The sequence below is a fragment of the Cherax quadricarinatus genome, chromosome 68, assembly GCF_038502225.1.
Source record: "Cherax quadricarinatus isolate ZL_2023a chromosome 68, ASM3850222v1, whole genome shotgun sequence".
Classification (NCBI taxonomy): Eukaryota; Metazoa; Arthropoda; class Malacostraca; order Decapoda; family Parastacidae; genus Cherax; species Cherax quadricarinatus.
The window spans coordinates 12,663,690-12,678,051 of record NC_091359.1 but is presented as its reverse complement, the minus strand read 5'-3'; the positions used below and the strand labels follow the sequence as shown (position 1 = coordinate 12,678,051).

The following is a 14,362-nucleotide window of genomic DNA, read 5'->3' as shown; positions in this document are numbered from 1 at the left end:
TCACTGTATTTGTTTAGTATTAAATTATTGAAAACAAATCTAAAATATATTAAGTTGGGTTAGGCTAAAATAAATTGAGCTTGTTATAATAAGGTTAGGTAAGTTTTCTAAGTTTCTTTTGGCGCAAAATTATAAAATTTTACATCAACATTAATGAAAAAAATATATCTTTAAACGTATAAGAGAAAATTTTAGAAAGGACTTAATTTTAAATTAGTTCTTGCTAACTGACCAGTTTTACTTATTCGGCACAACATATATATATATATATATATATATATATATATATATATATATATATATATATATATATATATATATATATAAATATATATATATATATATATATATATATATATATATATATATATATATATATATATATATACACACGTGTCTTGGAGACCTGACCCTCCCATCCATTATCAGAGAGAACTCTTCACCTTATTTTGGATGGCTAGTTTAAGTTTATAACCTGTAGACTACACAAGGGTCACTAAGGCTGCATGGGGACTGTACACCACCAATGAGAATTTATGTTAATCCCTAAAATGGGGAATACTGTAAATTCTCCTTTTATATTCCTCGAAAGACACACCACTCAGGTATATATATACACTATAGTAGATAATTCTTGCATGATTAAGTCCATCCTCAGGCGAAATATTCTTTTTATCTAATAATTGTGTTTATAAATGGATAGAGAAACGAAACAAAATTGTTGTTAAAAGGGAAATTTGTAAAAGGTTCAATAATAGATAAATTAGGGCTATTTTTAGATATAATCAGGTGTAGAGATATGTTACAAAATGAATTGTGTGAATATGTAATGTATCCTATCTTTATACCAAAGCCCATTCTCTGATAATTTTAATTATAAATCTGTGTAAAAATTGTAAAGCAAGCTGGAATACAAAAAAAAAAAATCGTTTATCAACAACCATCCCAGCCCCAGTGTGGAATTTTTTACATAATTTCCTAAATGTAGAATATATACATGAATAATATAATAATTGTGTATTGAAATGTGATGCTATTTGGACCCTTCGAAAAATTTTAAGTGAAAGGGGATGTGCAAGAGCTGCTAAGTGACGCCAGGGAGAGGAGATGCCATATTGAATTTAATGTGAGTACACTGGTTGTTACAATTGTCTAATAACTCTGTGTCACTGAAGCCAAAATGGGGTGTTTCGGCCTCGATTTATAATAGGAAACCGTGTTAATGTTCCCTGCTGAAGAATTGGGACAGAGAATTTTCCAGAATCTCCTGAATTACACCATAGTCCTTACATATAGATCTCAGCTGGTCAATGTAGGGTCTAGGTGTTAGGCAGGTGTTGTGTGATCCATCTACCTTAATTAAATGGTAAGTGTTAATACCAGTTATATTTGTTGTTCCCAGCAAGCCTAATTCTATACAGTCCACACAACTTTAAATACCAGAATATCTGGTTTTAATATTATAATTATTAATTTAATGTCAGGTCTAGCTTTTTGTGAGAGCGGTGATGAAGTGGGTAGTCGAAGGAATGTCAGTTTAGTGACATACAATGACTAAGTCCCACTTACCTCACCCAAATTACTTGCAGGTAATAATTCAGGAAATGTTCTGTAAATCTCCTGCAGGTAATTTATTCAAAAATATTTTTCAGAAATTAATCCTTTGATCCAGTTCAAAGGGCCAGAGGTTTAATTAGTGAGAATTATTTTTTTTTAATTTTTTATTAACACATAGGCCGTTTCCCACCAAGGCAGGGTGGCCCAAAAAACAAACTTTCATCATTCACTCCATCACTGTCTTGCCAGAGCCATGCTTACACTCCAGTTATAAAACTGCAACATTAACACCCCTCCTTCAGAATGCAAGCACTGTATTTCCCATCTCCACGCATCAAGGCCGACCAGCAAGTTTCCCTGAATAATTTCATGAATGTTACCTTGCTGACACTCCAACACCACTTCAAATCTTAAAAACCATTTCTCTCCATTTGCTCGTATCTAACACACTCATGCTCGCTTGCTGGAAGTCCAAGACCCTTGCACACAAAACCTTCTTTAACCCCTCTCTCCAACCTTTCCTAGGTCGACCCCTATCCCTCCTCCCCTCCACTACAGATTTATGCACTCTCAAAGTCATTCTATTTTGTTCCATCCTCTCTACATATCAAAAACATTGCCCTCAGACATAACATCTCCACTGCCTCCAGCCTTCTCATTCTTCCAACATTCACAACCCAAGCCTCACACCCATACAAGAGCATTGGTATAATTATACTCACATACACATTCCCCGCTATGCTTTCATGGACAAACTTCTTTGTCTCCACAGACTCCTCAGTGCACCACTCACCATTTTCCAGTCATCAATTTTATGAGATACCTCATCTTTCAGAAACCCGTCCGCTCACACATCCACTCCCAAATATCTGAATACATTCACTTGCTCCATACTCTCTCCCTCCAATCTTCCGTTAACTAATTTTTTTGTTATCCTTATCACCTTACTCTTTCCTATATTCACTTTTAATTTCCTTCTTTTGCATACCCTACAAAACTCATCAACCAACCTCTGCAACTTCTCTTCAGAATCCCCCAAAAGCACAGTGTCATCAGCAAAGAGCAGCTGTGACAACTCCCACTAATTTGTATTAGATTCTTTATCCTTTAATCGCACACCTCTTGCCAGCACCCGAGCATTCACTTCTCTTACAACTCCATCTATAAATATATCGAACAACCACGGTGACATCACACATCCTGTCTAAGGCCTACTTTTACTGGGAAATAATCTCCCTCTCGCCAACATTCTCTAACCTGAGCCTCAATATCCTCGTAAAGACTCTTCACTGCTTTCAATAACCTATCTCCTATTCCATACACATGCAACATCTGCCACATTGTCCCCCTATCCACCTTATCATACGACTTTTCCAAACCCATAAATGCCAAAAAAACTCTTTACCCTTATCTAAATACTGTTCACCTACATGTTTCGCTGCAAACACTTGGTCTACACACCTCATACCCTTCCTAAAGTCTCCTTGTTCATCTGCTATCCTGGTCTCCGTCTTACTCTTAATTCTTTCAATAACAACTTTACCATACACTTTACCAGGAATACTCAACAGACTTATTCCCTTATAATTTTTACACTCTCTTTTGTCCCCTTTGCCTTTATACAAAGGAACTATGCATGCTCTGTGCCAAGTACCTTATCTTCTTCCATACATTTATTAAATAAAAGCACTAACCTCTCCAAAACTATATCCCCACCTGCTTATAACATTTCTATCTTTATCCCATCAATCCCAGCTGTTTTACCCCCTTTCATTCTGCCCACTATTCCTCCTTGCCCTATACACGAAATCACAGCTTCCCTGTCTTCATCAACATTTAACAATTCCTCAAAATATTCCCTCCATCTTCCCGATACTTCTTATTCTCCGTTTAATAACACCTCTTTCCTATTTTTAACTAACAAATCCATTCATTCCCTAGGCTTTCTCAACTATTATTATTATTATTATTATTATTATTATTATTATTATTATTATTATTATTATTGTAATTATCTGAATAAATTACCTGCAAGGGGTTTACAGGACATTACCTGAATTATTACCTGCAAGTAACTTGGGTGAGGTAAGTTTGACTTAGTCACAGTAGGTCACCACATTGAAACTCACAAAAAGCTAGACCTGACATTAAATTAACAATTATAATATTAAAACCAGCTACTCTTGTAATTAAAGTTGTGTGGGATGTATAGGATTACGCTTGCTTGGCATTAACACTTACCATTTAATTACTGTAGATGGATCACACCACAACACCTGCCTAACACCTGACCAGCTGAGATCTAAATGTAAGGACTATGGTGTACTTCCATGTGCGAGTGATGGTATAGACTTCTTATTTTCCACCATTCACGTCTAATTCAGGAGGTCCCACTGGTGTATACTGTGTGTATAGCTGTGCTGGTGTTACACTGTGTGAGAATTCCTATTGTTTATGATCATAAAGGGAGTGGACAGGTAAGCCAGCGGGAGGCCTCCATCAGATGATCAAAAGTTCCAGAGGCGGGTTGTCATACGACTAAGACCTACGTCAGGGAACACTTGTCCTGCTTCCTGACTAACCTTACCTAACTTAACCTGACCTACAGTGTGTGGCGTTTTCAGCTATAACTTGCACGCCGCTTCCATCGGCTTTAAATTTTCAACCCTGGCGGACCAAAGAAAAATCTTCATGGTTCTATTGACACGTGCAGGTTCCCTCAAGTCCGTTTTACTTAGACTTTATCCTGTTTTAATTTCCGCTCAATAAACTGACAAAGCATCTCCCGATCGATTTTAAACCTTCAATATTGATGTTTCCTACTTAGAAGAAACATGACAATCTCAGATGAGATAACGTTTCACTTGATGAACATTCTGTCAAATCTATAGTTTTATGCTCCTCAGTACACACCGACCTCCTGACTTGACAAAGTCATGCTCACTGCTCGCGTCTCCTCGTCACCTGCTTCCCCTACAATTTATATCTGTGGTCAGTGGTCAGTCGTCACGTGAGGTCACAGACCCTGAGCTGCTTTGGGGATTAGCGTGGACGGTTACAAAGCATGGCTTGCTTCTGCAGTGTTTTAAAAATTGAGGTTGGAGAGTTGAAGGAGGAGGTCTTGCTTCTCCAGGAGGAGATTAGGAGGCTGAAGGTCCACCTCAATGGGTCTGGGAGAGAGTGTGAGGTGGCTGGAGTTGTGGGGAATGAGGCTTCTAGCAGTGAGGTGCAGTCTGTCTCTCGCTGTGAGGAGGCTGTAGTTGGGGAGGTAGCAACGGCTACCAGCAGTGAGGTGCAGCTCAGCACCTGCTACAAGTGGCGAGTGGTTCACAGTAATGGGAGGCACATCAGAGTAAGGAAAGTTAAGAGTGAAGATCTGAAGGTAGGAAATCGCTTCTCTGTTCTTCAGGATGAATGTACTTCAGTGGCCAGTGAAGGTAAGGGTACTACTGCCCCTGCTAATGGAGGTAAGCGCATTCTTGTGGTTGGTGACTCTCAGGTAAGATATATTGACCGTGCTTTTTGTAATAGGAATAAGAAGATGAGAGATAGAGTGTGCTTCCCTGGAGCTGGTGTTGGGGACATGTCAACAGGCTGGATAATATCATGTCAGGTAATGGGAACAAGCCCATTATCTGTCTCAGTGCTGGTGGAAATGATATTGGGAAGGGTAGGAGAGAAGAGCTGCTAGATAAGTACAGGTCAGCTATAGATTTCATTAAGTCTAAGGGAGGGATCCCAATCATATGTAGCATCTTGCCTAGAAGGGGAGTAGGAAATGAATGGTTGTCTAGGGCAATTGGTGTAAATTGCTGGCTAGACAGATACTGTAAGGAACTTGCAATCCCATTCATTGACAACTGGAACAGCTTTTATGGCAAACATGATATGTATGCAAGGGATGGGGTACATCTATCTGGGGCTGGGGTGGTAGCACTAGCAGACTCGATTGAGAAGGCCATTGGTGAAATGCCTATGATTTTAAACTGATGGAAGATAGAGGTATGGGTGTGTGTGGGAAACAAGCAGGTTGCAACACTAGGGTTGGAAACAGTAAATGTATAAAAGGCATTCAGCATGAAGTTATAAATAAAAACAATAGATCAGGTCAGCAAACAAAGGGGGACAGCAGAGGGCAGCAAGGGACTAGCTCCCTTAAGGTTTACTATACTAATAGCAGGAGTGTAAGAAATAAGATAGATGAGCTAAGATTAATTGCAAGTGCAGGAAACATAGATATTATTGCTATAACAGAAACCTGGCTCAATCTGAAAGATAGAGAGATGCCCTCTGAATGTCACATACAAGGCTATAAATTTTTCCGCACTGACAGGGTCAACAGGAAAGGTGGTGGAGTAGCGATGTACGTCAGAGACAATTTAAATTGTTGTGTTAAACTAGATATTAAATTAGAAGCGTCAGCCACTGAATCTGTTTGGTTACAGCTTCTCGAGGGCCGAGAAAAACTAATTTTGGGTGTGATTTACAAGGGCCCCAAATCTTGATAGGGAGTGCAGTAAACTTCTATGGGACGAAATTCGTAAGGCATCTACATACGAAAATGTTGTGCTAATGGGAGATTTCAACTATAGACAGATTGACTGGAGCAATTTGACAGGAAATTTAGAGTCAGGTGACTTTCTTGATACGATCCAGGATTGTTTTTTAAAACAGTTTGTGACAGAGCCAACTAGGGGAAATAACCTCCTTGGCTTGGTTTTTGCCAGTAGGAAAACACTAATTAATAATCTTGAGGTTAATGATGAGCTTGGGGAAAGTGATCACAAATCACTCAGTTTTAATATATCATGGAATTCCCCTAATAATGGCAATCAAGTCTCTGTCCCTGACTTCCGCTTGGCTGATTTCATAGGACTGAAAAATTACTTAGGTGGGCTGAACTGGAATGACCTGACTAAGGGTCAGGTAGGTGGTGATGGTTGCCGATATGACGCTTTCCAGGGCATAGTTCTAGCTGCTCAGTCAAATTATGTTCCAAATAGGGAAATCAGATCAAACAAAAATGATCCTAAATGGATGAACAATAGATTAAAATATCTAATTGGTCAAAAGAGAGGCATATATAGGCAAATCAAAAGAGGGAAGGGGCAATTAAGAAATCGATATATTCAGTTAAAGAGAGAAATAAAAAAAGGAATTAGAAAAGCAAAAAGAGATTATGAGGTTAAAGTTGCAAGAGATTCGAAGACTAACCCAAAAGGATTCTTTCAGGTATACAGAAGTAAGATCAGGGACAAGATAGGCCCACTCAAAAGTTCCTCGGGTCAGCTCACTGACAGTGATAAGGAAATGTGTAGAAGTTTTAACACATACTTCCTCTCAGTTTTTACACAGGAGGATACCAGCGATATTCCAGAAATGATAAATTATGTGGAACAGGACGATAATAAACTGTGCACGATTAGAGTCACAAGTGACATGGTCCTTAGGCAAATAGATAAATTAAAACCTAACAAATCCCCAGGCCCTGATGAACTGTATGCAAGGGTTCTAAAGGAATGTAAAGAGGAGCTTTGCAAACCTTTGGCTAATCTTTTCAACATATCACTATCACTGCCAACTTATCTGGCATGGTGCCAGATAAGTGGAAAATGGCAAATGTGATACCTATTTTCAAAGCAGGTGACAGGTCCTTAGCTTCGAACTATAGACCAATAAGCCTAACCTCCATAGTGGGAAAATTTATGGAATCAATAATTGCCGAGGCAGTTCGTAGCCACCTGGAAAAGCATAAATTAATCAACGAATCTCAGCATGGTTTTACAAAGGGGCGTTCCTGCCTTACGAATTTATTAACTTTTTTCACTAAAGTATTTGAGGAGGTAGATCATGGTAATGAATATGATATTGTGTATATGGACTTCGGTAAGGCTTTTGACAAGGTCCCACATCAGAGACTATTGAGGAAAATTAAGGCACATGGAATAGGAGAAATTTTTTTCCTTTATAGAGGCATGGTTGACAAATAGGCAGCAGAGAGTTTGCATAAATGGGGAGAAATCAAAGTGGGGAAGCGTCACGTGCGGTGTTCCACAGGGGTCAGTGTTGGGCCCCCTGCTGTTCACAATCTACATAAACGACATAGATGAGGGCATAAAGAGTGACATCAGCAAGTTTGCATATGACACCAAAATAGGCCGTCGAATTCATTCTGACGAGGACATTAGAGCACTCCAGGAAGATTTGAATAGACTGATGCAGTGGTCGGAGAGGTGGCAGATGCAGTTTAATATAGACAAATGCAAAGTTCTAAATGTTGGACAGGACAATAACCATGCCACATATAAACTAAATAATGTAGATCTTAATATTACGGATTGCGAAAAAGATTTAGGAGTTCTGGTTAGCAGTAATCTGAAACCAAGACAACAGTGCATAAGTGTTCGCAATAAAGCTAATAGAATCCTTGGCTTCATATCAAGAAGCATAAATAATAGGAGTCCTCAGGTTGTTCTTCAACTCTATACATCCTTGGTTAGGCCTTATTTAGATTATGCTGCACAGTTTTGGTCACCGTATTACAGAATGGATATAAATGCTCTGGAAAATGTACAAAGGAGGATGACAAAGTTGATCCCATGTATCAGAAACCTTCCCTATGAGGATAGACTAAGGGCCCTGAATCTGCACTCTCTAGAAAGACGTAGAATTAGGGGGGATATGATTGAGGTGTATAAATGGAAGACAGGAATAAATAAAGGGGATGTAAATAGTGTGCTGAAAATATCTAGCCTAGACAGGACTCGCAGCAATGGTTTTAAGTTGGAAAAATTCAGATTCAGGAAGGATATAGGAAAGTACTGGTTTGGTAATAGAGTTGTGGATGAGTGGAACAAACTCCCAAGTACAGTTATAGAGGCCAGAACGTTGTGTAGCTTTAAAAATAGGTTGGATAAATACATGAGTGGATGTGGGTGGGTGTGAGTTGGACCTGATAGCTTGTGCTACCAGGTCGGTTGCCGTGTTCCTCCCTTAAGTCAAGGTGACCTGACCTGACTAGTTTGGGTGCATTGGCTTAAGCTGGTAGGAGACTTGGACCTGCCTCGCATGGGCCAGTAGGCCTGCTGCAGTGTCCCTTCCTTCGTTCTTATGTTCTATGTTCTTAGCAAATTTCTTTATTTATATAGTTAATAATCTTGGAATGGTTGTATTCAGGCTTTTACCTGTTGGTGTGTTTTCCAATTTTGTGCGAATTCTGTAATTATTCTTTCATTGTCTAACACTTAACTCAGTAGAAGCCACTTATCAGCAAATATACATTTTTTTTTTTATTAACACACTGGCCGATTCCCACCAAGGCAGGGTGGCCCGAAAAAAGAAAAACTTTCACCATCATTCACTCCATCACTGTCTTGCCAGAAGGGTGCTTTACACTACAGTTTTTAAACTGCAACATTAACACCCCTCCTATACATACGTTAGTATAATTCTGTGTTCGCAGCACGCACAATCTTTCATGCGTAATGATTACTGTGTTAAGTTTGTGCATGGACGAGTAGATAGGTGAATTTATGTCAGTGAACCTTTCGGACACAATGGTTCCAGTAATGTAGTGATGTGCAAGAAAGGTATAAAATACCGACAATATGAAAGTTAAGACACATGTGCAACATCTGGATATCTTTATTGTAGACGTTTCGCCATCCAGTGGCTTTATCAGTACAGATTCTAGGACATAATGTAGTGAGGCGAAGCACGAGATACAACGCCTCTAAAACACATTACCACAGAATATTGAACCAGCAGAGTATGACTCAGAATGTGTACACCGAGAGGTGATGTATGATTGACATGTGCAACATCTTGATGCTTTTCATTTTGTAGAATACGGTACTGGGACATAAACGGAAACTATGGAGGAGAGGGTAATCAGTCCCTCAGCCTTGCAAAATTATATACGGCTGAGGTATTGATTAACTCCTGTTCTACAATCTTCCATTTATATTTCTGTATTTTATTGATAAAGCCTGTGGTTGGCAAAACATCTAGAAAATAAAAATACGCAGATGTATCGAAGTTATTTAACTTGTCCGTATTATATACCAGTTATGTAATGAGACACTAAGAGGTATTTAAATTTTTATACATACAGTGCAGTTAATTATTTTAATCGGTATTTTAGGTATTAAAATTTCTGCGATGTTCTCGTACAAGCCAAGTGTTGAGTTAATAATCCTCTTTTAAAATGCAATAATAAGAGGTTTTCCTGGTGCCAGTGTCTTTATTCCTACTTGTTAGCTTACTTCACTGGTAGGATCCCAGGTACTGTGCTACCAACAATATTATGGAAGGATACGCTGAAGATTAGTGACTTGAAAAGCTCTACTTAGAGCGAAACGTTGTCCTAATAAACGATTGTGTAGCAACGAATGCGTCTTCACATCGTCTTCCCTAGAAAACGGCACCTAGAAACAATAGTGTGTATCTCAGAAACCAGCGCGACTTCAATGAACACTTTCTGGTTAAGCGGTCAGCGCTGAGGCTTGCAACACCGAGTGATAACTGCGGCGTCATCTTCACTGGTAAGAACAGTGAAAAAAAATATTTACGGTGAGTAACCCCCATGGGAAAGTTGTCAACTTCACCCTTGAAGCAGCAAGGTTATGTCGGTGACTCCTTTGTGTATATATATTGTGTGGATGTGTGTTTGCCGGCACAGATTGGTCTCACTGGTCGCACCTAACCCTCCACCATGGTAAGCTAAAATGAGAGTAGATACGAATACACTGAATGTTTTCGTTTCTGCCTGTCGATTAGTGAACGGAGCATAGAGCCTTCATAACTCCTTGTATTGAATAAACCAAACGGGTTTAGCGCATCAATGATGATTGAGATGTATAAAAACAGATAAACACTGAATGTCTCTTATCGATACACAGGGGTTTAGCGCATCCCACAAAATGACAATAAGCATTAAGTGCTAAGCCCGTGTGAGTCATTCGCCGCCATTACTGTTAGAGGCTCGACCCTCCGTCCACTAATACTGGCTCTTTCTTTAACCCGTCAGGCTCTTGGTAATCTACATAAATACTGAATAATCCAAAAATGAAATCTTTCTTGACCAGTATTTGCATATAAAAAAATTATGTCCCTAATTTTCATCAGATTTACATCGGAAATTATTGTTTTCTGATTTAAGCATTTTTGAAGATGGAAAAAAGTTTTAAATTTGATGTTTAGAATTTTTAGTTTATTCATTAGCATTAACAAAAATGGATAAAAAATTATACATTTTTCACAACTGTGGAAAAAAACACACACGTTCCAGAGGAAAGTTTGACTACGTGTAGCATTGTAGAGCTTTATCAAGCTTAACCAAGTTACTTAATGGACGATTTACCTCCTTCGGGACAGACTGATCATCAAAAATTATTGTTCTTACTTCAATTTCAGAAATTTGCTTGGATCTTCTTCTTCGTGGCGCTCTTTGCTGTCTGCCTCGCTGACCCCGGAGGTTTGCGAAGAGGTGGTGGTGGAGGTGGCTACGGTGGTGGCGGTGGTGGAGGCTTCAGGAGAGGGGGTGGCGGATACGGTGGAGGTGGTGGTGGAGGAGGGGGATACGGAGGTGGCAGGAGGTCTGGAGGTGGTGGCGGGTATGGAAAATAAATTACCATTTCCATAATGGTTACCAACCAGGAGTACTCCAAGGCTGTTTTCTGCTACCTAAACCCCTAACGTTAATGCTGAATATTGTCAGATTATCCTGGGTAAATATCCAATTAACTCTGATAGTATGAAGAAGAAAGTTCATTATTTGGTCATTAATGTCTCAGTTGTCTTGTTTTGCAAACACTGTAATAAACCAATAAACCCAAATAGTTTTCATTATAAAGCTGGGATTACCAGCCCGTTGCTGAAATCCACTACCCAACATATATTTTTTTAATTTGTTCACCTTTTAAAGGAATATTGTCCTCCTTTCTCGAAATAAATGCATAAAATCAATATACATATTTTCTTATCCTTGTTCGCATATTTATTCATAAAAATTTGAGCAGCTTCAGACAAAAATAAAAATTTGAGAGATGAAAATATTAGCTTGAACTTAGTAATCGCAGGTTCATGTTCAGGTTGGTTTGTCAGGACAGATCCTGACCTGGGTCTTCATATGGTGACCAGGCAGTGGCTTCCGAAGGAGTGTCGGAGTTTGTACAAGTGGAGTACCGTTTCCAGCCCTATGACAGGGGCACGATGAGCGTTCGTGTCAAGTGGAGTACTGTTTACAGCCCTATGATGGGGAAACAGTGAGCATTCGTGTCAAGTGGAGTACCGTTTACAGCCCTATGATGGGGGAACGGTGAGTATTCGTGTCAAGTGGAGTACCGTTTACAGCCCTATGATGGGGGAACGGTGAGTATTCGTGTCAAGTGGAGTACCGTTTACAGCCCTATGATGGGAGAACGGTGAGCATTCGTGTCAAGTGTAGTACCGTTTACAGCCCTATGATGGGGGAATGGAGCATTCGTGTCAAGTGGAGTACCGTTTACAGCTCTATGATGGGGGAATGGAGCATTCGTGTCAAGTGGAGTACCGTTTACAGCTCTATGATGGGGGAACGGTGAGCATTCGTGTCAAGTGAAGTACCGTTTACAGCCGTATAACCAGGGGGTCAGTCCTGTGACAGGAGCACAGTGATATCTTAACCACTGGGATTCCTGAAAGTTGTGTATTGGACGTCGCCGTGAGGACCAAGAAAATCGGTAGGGATCTTAGATAAGTAGACAAACGTGCTACCAATGAGTAATTTATTGCTGTTACGTTTTGTTCATCAGAAGTTTTGTGAAGCTAAAAATAACACAATGCATGGACACAGAGTTTATAAACTGAGTTTGGTAAGGTGTACGGAAGACTATCTGGATGGCAATATTAGTAGTAGTAGCGGCAGCAGCAGTGGAGGTAGTGGTAATAGCAGCAGTAGCAGCAGCAACACCAGCAGTAGTAGTAGTAGTAGTAGTAATAGCAGTAGCAGCAGCAGCAGCAGCAATAGTAGTAGTAGTAATAGTATCAGCAGTAACAGCAGTAGCAGTAGTAGTAATAACAGCAGCAATAGCAGTAGTAGTAGTAGTAGCAGTAGTGGTACTTGCAGTAGTAGTAGTAATAGTAGCAGCAGCAGTTGTAGTAGTAGCAGAAGCAGCAACAGAAGCAGCAACAGCAGTAGTACTACTAGCAGCAGTAACAGCAGCAGCAGCAGCAGCAGCATTACTACTAATATAAGAGGTCTTGTTTACACTTTTCGTATGCCTTTCACTGCTGTAATTATGTAAACGAAACACAATGAGGGTTATGGCATTTTATTGTACAGACGTTAGGCTCACCAGAAACTTTATCAGTTTATCCAGGCTTTATCAATTCACGGGAGAATTCATAAAGTCATTTGTAAAAGAAACTTCTTCAAAATAAAATGCCATAACCCGCATTGTATGTCTTATTTACATAAAATCTACTTATTCTTTTGAATTTCATCGTGACCATAAGACGGTAGGTCCTTCTCTCACAAGTGTCATTGTTTTACGTTCACGTTCGTGGAATTTCAGCTGGGTTTGCAAATACTTGATTAGCGATTATAATCGCTAATCTTGATGTAAAAAAAAAATCGAAGATAGCGAAATAACTGGGGTGACTGTAACAAATATGGAAAACAGCGAATAAAATGAATGAGTGTTACAAACATCAGAATGCGATAACCGGAGTACGCCTGTCACTCACCTTGAACGGACTGAAAGAACGAGGCGCCTATAGCAAAAATGGAATGAAGAAAACTGGGGGTGACTAGAATGAAACATCAGGGTGGCTATTACAAATATCAGATTATATATACAGAGTACATACAGAGTATACACCCAGGGGTGCATATATCTCTAAGGGAATATACCCTGAGCGTTTACCTTAATTCCTATTTCACGGATCATTCTTCAATGGTAGTGTAGGCATGATATGCAGCCTTAATGACCCAGGTGCAGTAGACAGACCTTAAACTTAACCTGAATAAACACATTTACATAGTTGAATGTGTATCAAAATTCTTGTGTGTGTGTACTCACCTATTTGTACTCACCTATTTGTGGTTGTGGGGGTCGATTCATAGCTCCTGGCCCCGCCTCTTCACTGATTGCTACTAGGTCCTCTTTCTCCCTGCTCCATGAGCTTTATCAAACCTCGTCTTAAAACTATGTATAGGTCCCGCCTCCACTACGTCACTTTCTAGGCTATTCCACTGCCTGACAACTCTATGACTGAAGAAATACTTATTAACTTCCCTTTGATTCATCTGAGTCTTCAACTTCCAATTGTGACCTCTTGTTTCTGTGTCCCATCTCTGGAACACCCTGTCTTTGTCCATCTTGTCTATTCCGTGAAGTATTTTATATGTCGTTATCATGTCTCCCCTGACCCTCCTGTCCTCCAGTGTCGTCAGGCCGATTTCCCTTAACCTTTCTTCGTAGGACAATCCTCTTAGCTCTGGGACTAGTCTTGTTGCAAACCTTTGTATTTTATCTAATTTCTTGACGTGCTTGACCAGGTGTGGATTCCAAACTGGTGCTGCATACTCCAGTATGGGCCTGATGTAAATGGTGTACAGAGTCTTGAACGATTCCTGAGGTATCGGAACGCTATCCTTAGGCTTGCCAGACGTCCGTACGCTGCAGCAGTTATCTGATTGATGTGCGCCTCAGGAGATGTGCTCTGTGTTATACTCACCCCAAGATCTTTTTCCTTGAGTGAGGTTTGCAGTCTTTGGCCACCTAGACTATACTGTGTCTGGGGTCTTCTTTGCCCTTCCCCA

General features: G+C 39.8%; 1 long non-coding RNA gene across 1 annotated transcript; it reads left to right on the top strand.

Annotated features, from left to right (window-relative positions):
• The first annotated feature begins 10,233 nt into the window (after positions 1–10,233).
• LOC138854735 (uncharacterized) lies at positions 10,234–11,523 on the top strand. Its single transcript, XR_011393918.1, has 2 exons — positions 10,234–10,273; positions 10,972–11,523. It is a non-coding gene; the product is annotated as an uncharacterized lncRNA (long non-coding RNA).
• The last annotated feature ends 2,839 nt before the right edge of the window (positions 11,524–14,362 follow it).